This window comes from Canis lupus, chromosome 11 (assembly GCF_003254725.2).
Source record: "Canis lupus dingo isolate Sandy chromosome 11, ASM325472v2, whole genome shotgun sequence".
In the NCBI taxonomy this organism is placed as follows: Eukaryota; Metazoa; Chordata; class Mammalia; order Carnivora; family Canidae; genus Canis; species Canis lupus.
The window spans coordinates 33,854,970-33,869,620 of record NC_064253.1 but is presented as its reverse complement, the minus strand read 5'-3'; the positions used below and the strand labels follow the sequence as shown (position 1 = coordinate 33,869,620).

At 39.0% G+C, this 14,651-nt stretch overlaps 1 long non-coding RNA gene across 9 annotated transcripts in view; it reads left to right on the top strand.

Annotated features, from left to right (window-relative positions):
- The window catches only part of LOC112649890 (uncharacterized), a 179,197-nt gene that overhangs the window by 61,884 nt on the left and 102,662 nt on the right, over window positions 1-14,651 (top strand). The gene's annotated exons all lie outside the window — the stretch shown is intronic.

Genomic DNA, 14,651 nt, shown 5'->3' with positions numbered 1-14,651 from the left:
CTCCCGGGCCGCCGGCCTAGGCCCCGCCGACGTGTCTGGAGGACGTGAGGGGTGCAGGTGGCTTCAGGAATGATTCACGTGCCACAGGTGGACGCCGAGCTCCCTGGTACCCCGAGCTGTGCCCATGATCTCGGGGGCACGCACCGAGGACCTCAGCACCGCTCTCCCTTGCCTTGTGTTCCCCAAACAACACCTTTCTGGTTCTTCTGAACTCCGGGAGGAATGTTCGGGTGTTTGAAAGCGTCTACGTGGAATTTCTAGGCCCTACAGGGAAGCTGTCCTACTAGGGGCGCGCAGTTTGGGTTGGAGGGACCTAAAGTTCGAAGTTTTCCCCTTCTTGGTGGCTTTCTCTTCTGTGTTCCTGGACCTCAGGGAGTCGTGAGATCCAGAGGGCAGGGGTGTGAGAGCAGTGGCCCCGAGGCATGGTGGCCTCTGGTCCTTGCCTCAAGTTAGGCCCTAAGATGGTGAGGTACAGTGACTGACCAGCCTCCTGGAAGAAGCACAGCCCATTCTGGGTGGTTGGCATTGCTGCTTCTCAGGAACCGCCTCGGGAGACTAGACAGGAATTTGATCACCAGTCAAACTAAAGATACGACAGGGCTTTATGCTTATTTTAGGCGTATGTCATTATTGTTTTCCCCAGGATGCAGTTTGGGGAGGTTTTGGGGGGAGGGGTTCTCACCCTCCTGTCTTCAGAGGCTTCCACTGTGAGAGGCTCTCAACCTATGATACTTGTATTCAAATCCTGGTTCCCATGCTGTGTGATCTCGGGCAAGTTACTTAACCTTTCTGAGTTTCTGCTTCCTCAGCTGGAAAGTGGGGATGATAACAGAACTTAAGTCACAGGTTTGCTGTGAGATTTTATGGAATTAGCACAGGTAAAGCTCTTAAAATAGTGCATATGTGCCAGCTAAGATCCTTATCATTTTGCTTAAGCACCATTGATCACATAATTTGACACAGAGGCCAAAGCAGGTATTTTTCAAAAGTGGTACTTTCTAATAGAGTCCTGTCTGGAAGCTGGGGAAAGAACTAGAAATCTCAAGGTTTTCTTAGAAAGAAGAGGCTCCTGTAAAAATTCTGATTTCAGTCTTGGTTACCGTCACCAGTACTTTTTGAACCGATCTTGCCTTTAATTCCCCAAGTTCTTTGAAGAGCACACTGTACTAGTTCTCCGTACGAATTTTAGGGCATTTTGCATCTGTTGGTTAATGTTTTTGAAGTCTCTAAGCGAAAGGCTCTCAATGTCTTTTCAAGCACACACCTCTGCATGCTTCTGCTTTGAGCACCAGTTATGAAACTGAAGCTGGGATTAAAGTGCAAAATGTCAGCAAATGGTCTGGAGTCTTCTGGAGTACATTTTTGCACCGTAAGCACTTCGTTACTCGTCTCTAAATTATTAAAAAGAAAAGAAAGGGAAGAAAAGGTGGGAGGGAGCTGGCTCAGATCACCTAGGCAAAGCCACTTTCTGTGAATGCTGCTATCCCAACGCACAACAGGAAACTTATTGAAAACCTAGGGGGTTGGAGAAAAACAGTAGCTAACGCAGCAAAGAGTGTCAAGAGAAGACAGGGAGAGAATGCAGAGGGCCCAGAATTACCCCCAAATTACCCAGAGAACTGAACGTAGCTCTCCATTTCTGGAACTTTCTGTAGAGTCCTGCCTGGGAGGGTCCCTAACTCTCCAGGGGGCAGTTCATGTTGGTGCATGCCCACATGCAGGCACCCACACATGCACACGCACATCTGGCACTTGAATTGCAGATAACCTAACCCGACACTAACCTTGGCATAGCTACAGAAGTCATATTTTTACCAGGATGAACTGTTGTTGAACAATTTCTCCAATGCATTAGTCATGCTTTAACTTTAGACGTGCAGGTTTTTTAAAATGCTTTTTAATGAAGGGAGAATATGATCATTTCCGAGTGCCAGAGTTATTCACGCACTCATATGGTATAAAAGCAATCAAGAGTCACCTCTGTCAAGGGATTCTCTTTAGTAAAGTAGGTGGACCTATCTTTTATGAGTTCCTTTGAATTGCCAGAGTTGAGAACTCACTGAATTACCTATAGAAACAGAAATTGAAAACAATGGTGAAGTCGGCCTGTTGCTTTGAACATGTAATTACTTCTTACTTGGCCAAATCGATGTTTTGCTGAATAAACTAGGAATTAAAGTACATCTGATATTGCTATTTTATCCTTACTTTTATTAGAATTCCTTCTGAAAACCTGTAAGTAATTTTGTAATTGCCCATAGGATTTCAATAAATAATGAAATAATGATGATTTTGTTTTGAGGGCCAGCTGTGCCAGGCATTATATTTAGTGATTTAGTTACAGTATTAAAGCAGTACGTCTCAAAGTGTGCATCCTGGATGCATCAGCATTACCTGGGAACTTGTTAGAAATTCAGATTCTCAGGCCTCATTTCAAGACTACTGAATCAGAGACTCTGAGGATGGGACCTAGTAATCTGCATTTTAATAAGCCCTTCAGATGTTTCTGATGCATGCTTACATTTGAAAATTAGTGAGTTAGTTAGGGTAACTACCTACTGAATAAGTATGTAATTACTCTACTGACTTAAGGTAAGATTAGTCTGCTATAACAAAGAGATTTAACAAGTATATGTTTATATTTAGGTCCTGGCAAAACTAATGAGGAAGGTTTATCACACCCACTTTATAGATGAGAATACTGAGATTTGAGGAGATTTAAATCACACAGCTGGATTCCTTTCCAGGCAAATCCATCTTCAAAGCCTGTGTTTTTACCATAGTCTATGGGATCAACAACCATAGCCCTTCTGGTGGACAAATTAATGTTAAAATGGTTTACAGAAAGTTTTAGATCTGGAGGTAATCAAGATCGAGAACTAGATATATTCTTCGTCATCAATCCGGAGAATCTTTCTTTCACTAATTTAACCATATGAACTCAGCAAATGACTTAGAATCTTACTTCTTTCATTCAAAATAGGATAATAATAGTGCATTTCATCACATGTCTGGTGAAAACAAAGGAGATGGTTTCCAGGGGACTTGGAACTCCTCAGAAAGCACTATGTCATTCAGCTGTACTTTACTAAGTACATAACAACCTGAAAAGTTACATAAAAATAATTTTTTCTCAATGAGGTATACTTTGAATATACCAAGGAAATCTCCATGTAAAAAATATCACAACCCCTAACTGGAGTAAAAATAATATTTTTGTGATGCAAACCATATTCTCCAATACAGTAATGCTTTGTCAAGGAACAATAGGAGAACTCTCTGGAAAGCAGGCAGCATAGAACAATTGGTTCAATGGGAAAAGATGAGATTGGGGATTATACATTTCAGAGGCACAATAACAAAGTTATTATTTTTGGTTCAGGAATTTCAATAGTCAAAGTGTTTTATAGCTATGAGTCTATAGCTATAGCACCTTAGCATCACTGGCTGTACCCAACATTTGATTACATTGATTTTTTTTCCTAAAAATAATAGCCTTTATTTCCCAAACATAACCAGCACTATTGTTAATACAGGCGTTCTCTTACATACTTTCAATCTATTTTTTAGCCTTCTGTTACACACTAAAAAGCACAACGCTCTTCAACTACATGGTAAGCTATTTGTGCAATGTTTCTTTTTCTACCACAATGTTAGTTTCCAAAAGAGAATGATTTTAAACAATTATGTTACTTTTTTGATCAATTGGAATAAAATCAAATTAGGTAGATGGAAACGACCTAAATCGAAGCAAAAATGCCCAAATATGTTTATGATTAAAGTCTGTGTTTTTAAAGTGGCACACACCTGTGTTTTAAGGCTTCCAGTTATATATAGGAATGACGTTTTGAATTTCTAGAAGTATAAAAATAAAAATAGGATTCGGGTTTCCTGAGGTTTTCTGATTGAAGCAGTCTAGCTTTTAGTACATTCAAAGAGAAGGTGCTTTCAGAGGGCATAGAGGAGGGAAACACTGGAGGGCACGAGTTGCACATCCAAATGTCTATAGGGGCAGGGAAGCAAAATGTGTGACACGGACTGGGTGCAATGTAATGAAAGATGGTGGGGACTGTGGCAAAGCCAAGAGGGCCCATAGAGGATTTTGCATGTCAGCTCCAGCCGATTGTTGCTGTGTGGAATTCCTGCCAAGTGTTGCCAGATTTTTTTTAAAGAGCTAGAAATGTGAATTTCTATGTGACATCTCCCAATTTTCAAATGTTAATTCGAACACTCTTGTAACGGTGTGATCTCGAATATATGAACCAAACAAGGCTCATTTGTGGGCTGGGTTTGGCTCATGTGCTGCCAGTTTGTACCATCTGAGAAATACAGGTTGGGGTGTGTGTGTGTGTGTGTGTGTGTGTGTGTGTGTGTGTAATAGGCGACTTAGGACAACAGTAGTGAAGGGATTATATTTACTGAATCAATTCAACATGTTTGTGCATAGGTGTAGGTAATCTGAGGCAAATATGATATGACCTTGATCTTCATTTTATTTTAAGAAGAGTGGGCACATCTAAATTTTAACTCAACACTCTTATGATATATTATCATGAAGTCGTGAAAGAAGTGAATTAGGCCATTCTTCAATATTCGGCTAATTAATTGGGGTCATATTGGTGGTTGGCATATAACCACAAATGAAACCCCCCAAACTGAACTGAAGTTTAATACATTTAAATTGGTTTCAGATTCTGTTGGTAACATGAGCAACAGTAGGTGCAACCACAACTTCATATTTATAATGGAATTGTCCAGTGGACATCCTTAGGGCATGACTTCACCATAAGAAGTTAAAGTAGGGACAATATACTCTTTTAATTTTCATTCCGCCAAAAGAGACCTACATAATTCAGTTGTGGCTGTGTTCTGTTACTTGTGGCTGGTGCGGTTCCTTTGGCTCATAAAAGTAAAAACCATTTCATATCATCTCTCCTCGATTGTCTCGTAAACGTAAATCAAAGAGGGAAAAAAGCTATAAAACAAACACAAATACCCAGTAGATATGCTAAGAAATAATGGACTGGGATTATTCCTTAACATACTTAAGTATGGTGCTTTGCATAACAGATATACCTCTCCTTTGTCAATAGATGGGTTCCTGAAAAGTTACTTGTAAATCAATTTTGCAAAACAAAATCATATTTTAAATGAATTAGATGAGTTTGCTATTTAAAAGGAAAGCTAGCGTAAATCTTTTGGGAGAGCAAAAAAATTCTATTTTAAAAATGAAATCTCAATCCTAATATATATCTTGGCTCTAAGTTCATGGAGTCATTCAATAAATTTATTTCAAGTGTGGTCCTCGTTTTGTTTCCTTCTCCAGCTTATTATATCTGAAGTTCTCCGAAGCCTTTGCAAATAATGTGCTTTTAGATTCAAGTTAGATTTACATATCCACAAAGACTTAAGAATTGAACTAGAGAAGCTTAATAAGTTTGCAAATTGAGTGAATTTGCAGGCACATGAGGGGCTATCTCTAAATCAATGTTCTCAATCCTCATGGGTTGCACACATGAGGCAGAGTTCAATGGGCTCTAAAAAGACGATCTTTAATCCCCGCTTCACACTATGTAGAAATTTACCTCTATGGGCTCCTGATCCCGCAGTTAATTCTGTATCATAATAAACACTTGAAACTCAGCCCATTGCTTAATCTTTATAAAAATTCACACACAAACAAAATATACATAGGTATAGAAGATAGGAGGGTGGGATATAGACAAGGGGAGTGTTTTCCCTGAAGGAAGCAAGAATTTCAAATTGAACATTGGACATCACCATGTTTAAGATGGCCTAATTCCATCAGCAGCGAATTTTCAATGTACTCTGTGAAGTCTTTTAGACTGGAGCCATCTTAATAGCCCTTTTTATTCTTTCCTCTGCCTCTTTCTTCTCTTTATTCCCTCTATTTCAGAAAAAAAAAAACAAAAAACAAAAACCAATCCTGCTCATGCAGAAGAATTAAGTACCCTCTTTTGTTACCTGAATACAGCCAAGTACTGGGACCTCACCTTCTAATCTGAACCATTCATTCATCAAGGCCTTCTCCAGAACAAAGGCCATTTCCTCCTTAGAAATTTTCAAATTAAAAAAAAAAAAAAGGAAAAAAAAAATTTTTTTTTTTAAAAAAAAGAAATTTTCAAATAAACGTTTCACCTTCATGTCAAAAGAAGCAACAGTATCCCCCTTCAAATTAACTTAAGTTAAATTGATAAAATCTCAGAAATTAATTAGATCAGAGAGGAGTCTCCTGATTAACAGTGTAGGTAGGAAGAGTGGTTGGCTTCTGAGGGACCAGAAGGGGAACAGGAATGCAGACAAGTCCGCTGTTTTCTGGTCTTTTCTTGTTTTGTCTGAGCCCACAAGCTTCTTGTACCATCCTCCCTATTTCTACTTCCTCCTTCCTCTGAGTAGACAGGCTAGTTCTGCTTCTTCATGCACATGGCTGGCCCATGGCTCCCAAATTCACATAGCTAGTTATGGACACCAGCTCAAATTTTCCAGCATCCTCATAACTTTTCCAAATTTCCTGGTGAAGGAATCTGAGTGAAGGCCTTGGATCCCATGCCCATCAGCCATGGAGGGTGGGGGCAATAGGGGTAGGGATTGCATAGTAATAACAAAGGCTGTGTGAGCCTACCACTGATGGTGGAGAAAGGACACTTTTTAGAGAAGAGGATGAGCAAGGTTTGTTTTCTTTCTTTTTTTTTTTTTAAAGATTTATTTATTTATTTATTTATTTATTTATTTATTTATTTATTTATTTATGATAGACATAGAGAGAGAGAGAGAGAAGCAGAGACACAGGAGGAGGGAGAAGCAGGCTCCATGCCGGGAGCCTGATGTGGGACTCGATCCCGGGACTCTAGGATCGTGCACTGGGCCAAAGGCAGGCGCTAAACCACTGAGTCACCCATGGATCCCCTGCAAGGTTTGTTTTCAAAATAGGAGTCCAGTGCAGGCAAGAATCCTAAAGTCCTAGATAGTTGCAGTGTATTTGATCTGCAGATATTAAAGTATCCATTGCCACAAGGTATCCAGTATAGTTCAGAGCATGATGTCTGGATGAGGGTTCCTGAAAGTAAAAGAAGGCAACAAGAAAGAAAGTAACCTCATTCCTACTAGTAGGCCATGCAAAGATGGAGTGTTGTTATAGGAACATGCAAGGATGGAGTGTTGTTATAGGAAACGCACTGAAAGTAAGTCCAAAACACAATATAGTTTAGGGCCAAAGGGACTGAGTCACAGAGTTGAATTAACTGAATCTTTATCGCGAGGAGAGGAGGGTGTGTGCTGAGTGCTCTAGGAGATAATGGCTGGAAAGGTAGTAGTCCAGAGTGTCAGAAGCCTGAAAAGCCATGGGGGAAAGGGGAGGGAGAAGTGTTAAAGAAGACCTGTCATGGCCTTCAGGCTTTCAGGCTTTCTTACCACCTCTGTGCACAGCTGGGGGAGGAAGTAGCACTGGTTGTGGGTAGAGAAACATTTTTTAATACTATTTAGCTTTTTTTTTTTTTTTTTTTTTGAGAAAGAGAGTGCACAGGAGCAGTGGTGGGGAGGGGAAGAGGGGAAAGCAGAGAGACAATCTTAAGCAGGCTCCACGCTCAGCATGGAGACTGATGTGGTGCTTGATCCCAGGACCCTGAGATCATGACCTGAGCCAAAATCAAGAATCAGCCTCTTAACCAACTGAGCCACCCAGGTGCCGCAATAGTATTTAACAATTTTAAAAAGTGGCCGGAAGTTACAGTGTTGAATCTATATATATAAAAAAAGGGAAATATTCTCTTTTGTCTGAGTTGACAAAAACCAGAAGAAGCTAAGACAGTCTCATAAATTCTTACCTGGACTCCTCTGTCCAGCCCAGTACCTATTAGTTGGCATTCAATACCACCTTTCACACATAGTCACACACCTTGAATCTCAAACTTTTGGAGGCAAAAATTCACAAATTTCTCCTAGAATTCTCCTTTTTTTTGAATATATCTTTCACCAATGTTTAAGTTCCTTAATTTTTATGGCAAATAGACTGGTGAACACTCAGAAAATAATGCAGTCCTTGTTTTATTCCACCAGGGACTCTGCCTTGCCTATTTGAGCTTGAGTGTTCCCTGGACTCAGGTCACATGAAGACATTATTATCACCTCATTGTTCAAAGCACCTGGCTAGCAAACCTGGAAGGTGAACAATTGCTGAATGACAAATGCCGTAAGCACTGGCCTGCTTTGCCTAATTATATAGCTGTCATGGTGCACTGGGCAATTTTTCTTTCCAATGTCTCCTCCCCTCTGCCCAGCTTCAAACCACATAGTAAAGAGAAGAATCCACAGAGCTCTGCATTAGAGCTTTTAGAGCAACCACAATGCAATCAAAGTATCAGGCTGCAGGAGTGTCAGAAGCCATTTCTAGAGTGTGGTTGACTCATATCATATGTTGCACTTGGGTTGTTATATGGGTCAGACAAGGGTGCTACTCATTGGAGCCACATGGGAAAATGGTGATGATGACTCAAGCTCTCTTGCTCACTTGTTCTGATATCTCAGTTCCTAACTTTGTCCTCTGGCTGTCTAAACTGGCAGAAGGAGACTGTGAATCTATAAGATCCATTACAGAGCTGAGGTGGCAATGTTTAAATATGAAGTTCAAGCCCTGAGCTCTCTGGAATGTTGTCTGGATCAGTGAAGAACTAGATACCATGACAAGAGTGCAAGGAGACATAAATCAAGAAAAGGAGAATAGTTTATGGCTCTCCTTGGGAACCATTGCAAACATCTTCTGATGCTGTGAGAAAAGTCCCTACAGCTGTGCGCAGCATAAAAATGTCATTGCAGATAGGTTATGCTTTGATATTCAGGTTTATCAGAATATCTGTGCATTCTGGCCAAAAGACCAGAGATTAGAATTTACATTTCTTTCACCTTCTCCATTTTCATTGAGCTATATTATATATCGGTTCATCGCTGGATGGTAGCACTCATCTCAGAGATTTGGTGGTGGAAGATAAGGCTACTGACAATATTTGCCTCCTGACATTGACTGTTTTTTGTTTTTGAGAGAGAGAGAGAGAGCACAAGTTGGGGGAGGAGGAGAGGGTCAGGAAGAGGGAGGGGGGGAAAGAATCCCAAGCAGACTCTATGCTGAGTGCAGAGCTGAGGCTCCATCTCACAACCCTCAGATCATGACCTGAGTCAAAACCAAAAGTTAGATGCTTAACCCAGGCGCCTGAGAGAAATAAGCTTAAGCAGGCTCCATTCCCAGCACAAGAGCCCCACGAGGGGCTTGATCTCATGATCCTGAGATCAGATCATGACCAGAGCCCAAATCAAATCAGACACTTAACCAACTGAACCACCCAGGTGCCCTGCCTCCTGACATTTCAAAGTACTCCACAGAAGACCAAGTTTTAAAATGCAGGATAGCATAAACCAAGTATCCTATTTTTTAATGTTTACATACATTACTATATTCTGCATACAAGGGATGCTTCATAAATACCTGATAACTAGCATATGGCAATACATTTTATTAAAGTCATGATGTCAACAGATACGATTTATGTATATATATCTAAATTTATATAATTTATTATATAATACATACTTATAAGCACATAAATTTGTGTATTCATAATTATCTATATAAGCTTATGAAATTTCCATTTACTCAGCTATTCATTTAATATAAATTTATTAGGTTTCTACTTTTAGCAAGATTTATACTTAGGTCTAGTAGATATTTTTTTGAGATTATATTTATTTATTTTAGAGAAGGAGGGAAAACACACGTGCATGCAAGTTGGGGGAGGGGCAAAGGGAGAGAATCTTCAAGCAGACTCCCTGCTGAGTGCACAATGTGGGACTTGATCCCAGGACCCTAGGATCATGCTCTCAAAGGCAGTTGCCTAACTGACTGGGTCACCCAGGTGCCTCTTTATTTTTTTTTTTTGGGGGGGGGGTTGTTTGTTTGTTTGTTTTCCAGGTGCCTCTTAAAAAACTTTTTAAAGAATACATCTGCCTTCCTTAGAAATACCAGTTTTCATTTTATGTCTAAAGAATTTTGATGGCTTTAATGTTCTGTTTCTCTGGAAGCTCAGTGAAGCTGCAAAGCTAAACTCAGGCCAATGAGATGTAAGCCAAGTTAGGTGCTACTTTGAAAGTGTACTTTAAAGGGAACATTCACCCAGTCTCTTGCTTCTTTCTCCATTTGCCTGCCCAGAACACAGATTTGATGTGTGAAATCTTAGCAGCCATTTTGGATCATGAGTTGAAGCACCACTTCCTAGGGATGGCAAAGCAATGAGATGAAAAGAATTATCATAACAGGTTAAGGATACCTACTTCCTGACTTCCTCATGTGAGGGAGCAATAAATGTTCATGTTGTTTTGGTTTTTTGTGACATACAACTGAACCTAAACCAAACAGATACTTACTATGTCTTAATTTATGCTGACATTAATAGTTAGGTATCCCTCTGTGGAAAAGATGTAGAAAAATTTAAAATTCATGAAAAAAATATTCCTCAGCATTGACAGCTGGGAAATAGAGCTATTCAAATGTCAGAAATTCCTACTAGATTCAATCAAGTTCTAAAAAAGGACCCCTCAAGGTAGAATACTATTTAATTTGCAAGGGAGTTTTATGACTTTGTGAGAAGCAAGAAGAAGAAATCTTGGTTCTTTTGGGCAACTTGAGAACTTAGAGATGCTGGACTGGAGACAGAGAAAGGTGTAGAATAATGGAGAAAGCAGCATTTGGAGCCCTTTTCCCACCCACTGTCAGCAGAATTGAGGTGAGAATTTTGGGAGGCTGGATGACCTGAGCAGAAGCCTCCAGAAGCACTGGTGGCAGCCGCTCTGGAAAAGTCATTTTCTTAGGCTGAAATGACCTTAAGTGATGCAGCAGGGAGCTTTGTGAAGAAATCTGACCTGCAGATTCATGCATGTGGGCAGCCACATTAAAATGCCACCTTCTGCAGTGGCATTAGTAATAGAGGAACGGCTTCCAGAGAAGGCACATTTCTCCCCTGATTAGATGAGTAGCTGCTTGGAGAACTGGACTGGGAACTTCAGAGCACTGGAAGCAGAGTGATGATAAGGAAAGTAAAGGAACTCTCTTGAACAATCAGGGACATCATTCCTATTCCTGAAAGGAAGGTGCCCCATAGGTGTTCCAACCTTGGACCAGCTTTACTAGGTATGGGGAACAATCCTTGTGTTGAAACCCTTTCTCTCAGCCCCAGCATTGCCAGACCTCATCTATGTTCTATGTTCTTTTTTTTTTTAAAGATTTATTTATTTATTTATTTATTTATTTATTTATTTATTTATTTATGATAGACATAGAGAGAGAGAGGCAGAGACACAGGAGGAGGGAGAAGCAGGCTCCATGCCGGGAGCCTGATGTGGGACTCAATCCCGGGACTCTAGGATCAGCCCTGGGCCAAAGGCAGGCACTAAACCGCTGAGCCACCCAGGGATCCCCTCTGTTCTATGTTCTATGTTCTTAAAACCCATTACCATGACAATCTGAAAGGTATCTTCAAACCACAAGCCAAGAAGAATCTCCCACCTTGTTTCTGAGGGAAATACCAGTCCTGAATAGGCTTTTGACTAATGCAATATGAAAAACTAGGGAAAAAAGTGGATCTGGTAAATAATTCTTAATCAGAAAGAAATGAACATATAGTTTAAATAATCTGAAGGAAAAAAAAAGAAAAAAATAAATAAATAATCTGAAGGAAAAACATATTTTGAGTATATTCCGTTTAGTTTTCTCTTATTGTAAATTTAAACTTAAATTTTTATCAAAGTAATATATTTAGTAGTAGTTTAAAAAGTCAGCTGAAAGGCTTATGCCAGTCTCCTTTTCATTGTTGCCAATTCTCATTCTTCTAAGGCAGACATTTAGTAGCTACCTCCAAATTTAACTCACACTTTATGCCTTTAATTTTTTAGGTATTATTTTTTACTTTAAGAGATAGTTTCTTCCTCCCACATTTCTCATTATAATTATATTAACACTTTATTAACTAGTATTTATCTTAGTATAGTTATGTAAATAATATTCACAGGTGAGCCACTTTTATATCAGGTAACTTTGTATCATTTTTATCATTTTCTTTCTTGTATAACTTTTTGTTTTGTCTGGAGTTGACAGTTGCTTCCTGTTCGTTTGCTTAGTTTCTCTGTATCTATAACTAATTTATTGTTAATTTCTCCAAATTAAAAGTAAATCTCCTTAATAATAGTCAAATAGTTTTGGCATATAGCTCCTGGGCACTCCATTATCTTGTATCCTTCTAGGCTTCTTGTCATCCTGGGATATCCCTTCACCATGTTTTGCATTGCTCTTAGTCTCTAACCAGATGGGACCTCCAGTTCCCAAACTTTTATGTTTTCCTCTTTTATAGTTTACTCCTTTGTTTTGGTGGAACACCACAAATGGCTTCCTGCAAAAAGGGTGAAACAGTTTCTGAGACCTTAAAGCCTGAAATTATTCTTGTTTGGCTTTGATATTTGATTTATAATTTGTCTGGAATTTGGGGTTCTGACTTAGAAATTCTGCTGACAGATTTTGGAAGATCTTGCCCCTTTATCATTTAGCTGTTGATGTTGCTAAGTCAAATGACACTTTCATTCTACATTTTCTGAAGTGACTTATTAGTTTTCTTTGGAGACCTTTAAGCTCTTCTCATTATCCTTAGCATTCTCAAATTTCACAAAGACATGCCCTGTAGTTGGTTTATTTGTTATGCTGGGCACTTAGACATTCAAAATCTGGAAACCCATTTTCTTTGGAGATGGCAACTTTTATTGTATTATCTCTTTAATAATTTCTTCTTTATGTTTTAAATTTTCCCTTTTTTTTCTGGAATTCCCATTATTTAGATGTTGGACCTCTGGGACTCCTCTCATTTTATAATTTTTTTTCCCTTCCTCTTTTTCATCTTTTCTTGTGTGGTTGCTTCACTTTCTGGAGATTTCCTCAGCCATCTTCCCTTCTTTTAAAACATTTCTTATTTAATTGTTCTCTGAAAGTTCCTTTTAAAAAATGCAGCATGTTATTATTTCATGATGCAAAAACCTTCTCTGATTACTTTGAGACTATTAATACTATTTAACATTTTTTCTAAGCTTTTTTTTTTTTTTCCTGCTGGCTGCATTGTCTTTGTTTCCTCCTGGTGTATTTTATTTGTTTATTTTGGCTGGTCTTTCCTGTTAGAGGCTTTTCTCAAATGTGTGGTGAACTTTGGCCGTACACTCATATGTAAAATGAAGATTAAAATTCTCTTTCACAGGGCCTGTCAGCTGGTGGCCTTGGAGTGCCATTATCTGATGGTCTTTGGGGAGGGGGCATTTTTAGAAAGGAAGCCTCCAATCTGTTGTGTGGGTACTGGGGCGGGGGGGGGGGGGGTGTCTCTCCCAGTTTAGTAAGTGTTGTTTGCCTAGCTTCCCAACCTCATTTTCAAAATGATATGTCACCTTTACCCTCAGCTATGTCTGAGGACCCCGCCTCATTCTGGATTCTCACTGGTTTGTCTCTCCAGAGAAAACTTCCTGTCTCTCCCCAGGAAGTATCCTCCAGAGTAGAATAAGTTTCTTGGCTGGGTAAATAGAGTGTCAGAAGAAATTCATAAACATTTTCAACATTTCTCCTGTTTTTAACCTTACCTTGCATAGTTTTTTTTTTTTTTTCTTGCAGTTTTATTCTTAGGAGTACCTAAAATAATCAATGTATGAAGCTTTCTAGAGTTATGTGCCACAAATTATCTTGCTGGGTCCTTTTCTTCTCTATCTCTAGTTTTAGGTTTCAGCTTTTTGAATACATGTGAATACACGCACATCCCCACCCCCACACACACAACTGGGGTCATATGATTCATACGGAAAAACGTATTTGAAAGAGTTATTGAATTGAAGGAATCAAATATATTTTATAAACTATTTTGTGGGTTTGCAAATATTGGAAAAACATGAGTTCTATAAAATAAAACCCGTAAGATGAGATGATGATATAATAAACAGATTTGAAATTGGAACTGAGTTGAGAGGCAAGCAGAAATTTAAAATGCATTACAAGACAAAAAACCCATTTTAAAGTAAACATTTAAGAAAAGGGTTTAAAGATGCAATTGGAGTTGAAATAACACCATAGTAAATCAAATCAGGGTATATGCAATATTTACTAAAATAAAAATCTCCCAGAATGCAGAGGTAAATGACAAAGAAGTAGGATAATTATATGAGGTAGTAATTTGGAGGCTATATTACTAAGATTTGGCTTAGAGAGAGTGAGTATTACTGAACAGGATGTCAGAATAAATAGAAGGGAAGCAATATTTGAAAAAAATAAATAACACTTGGCTGGGCTAGTAGACAAATTTCTGGTTTTGCAAACTGAATGAGCTCAACAAACCCCAGGAAATATTAATAAAAATAATTCGACAAATGGATGTATTCTGATGAAAGTCTTAAACTTCAAGATGTAAAGAAAAATCAAGCTGACATGCATCTAGGCAGAAAAGGCTGGTCATCTGCAAAAGAAAAAAAAACAAAACCCAAACCCAAACATCCAGCTCAGATATTTCTTCTGTACTAAGAATCACCAGAAGTCTATGAAATGATTTCCTAAGAGTTTTAAAGGGAAAAGA